This window comes from Crocuta crocuta, unplaced genomic scaffold (assembly GCF_008692635.1).
Source record: "Crocuta crocuta isolate KB4526 unplaced genomic scaffold, BGI_CrCroc_1.0 scaffold130, whole genome shotgun sequence".
Classification (NCBI taxonomy): Eukaryota; Metazoa; Chordata; class Mammalia; order Carnivora; family Hyaenidae; genus Crocuta; species Crocuta crocuta.
In genome coordinates, this window is record NW_027527920.1 from 13,251,639 (window position 1) to 13,251,948 (window position 310).

General features: G+C 71.3%; 1 protein-coding gene across 1 annotated transcript in view; it reads left to right on the forward strand.

Annotated features, from left to right (window-relative positions):
* ANXA2 (annexin A2) overlaps positions 1-310 on the forward strand; it is a 44,216-nt gene that overhangs the window by 351 nt on the left and 43,555 nt on the right. The gene's annotated exons all lie outside the window — the stretch shown is intronic.

A 310-nucleotide genomic window follows, 5' to 3' on the forward strand; every position in this document is an offset into this window, starting at 1 on the left:
GAGCGCGGCGCAGTAGCAAGGTGGTCTCGGCACGGGAGAGAGGGGGACCGGTTGCGTCCCGGCGCGTCCCGGCGTTGGGGGTGCGGGGCAGGGGGAGCGGTCGGGCATCCCCCCGGAGTGCTCCCGGGAAGCTCGGAGAGGGGCGCCTGGGAGGCGAGCGGAGCGAGGCCCTGCATTCCAGACGCGCCGGGCGCGGGCGGTGGGCAGGGTGTGGCTGCTGTGGTAGCCGCAGGTCCCAGGCGGGGCGCTGTGGGGTCATTTCCCTCTCCGTTTCTCAGAAGCTTTACGGCCATCTAGAAAGTAACCTCCA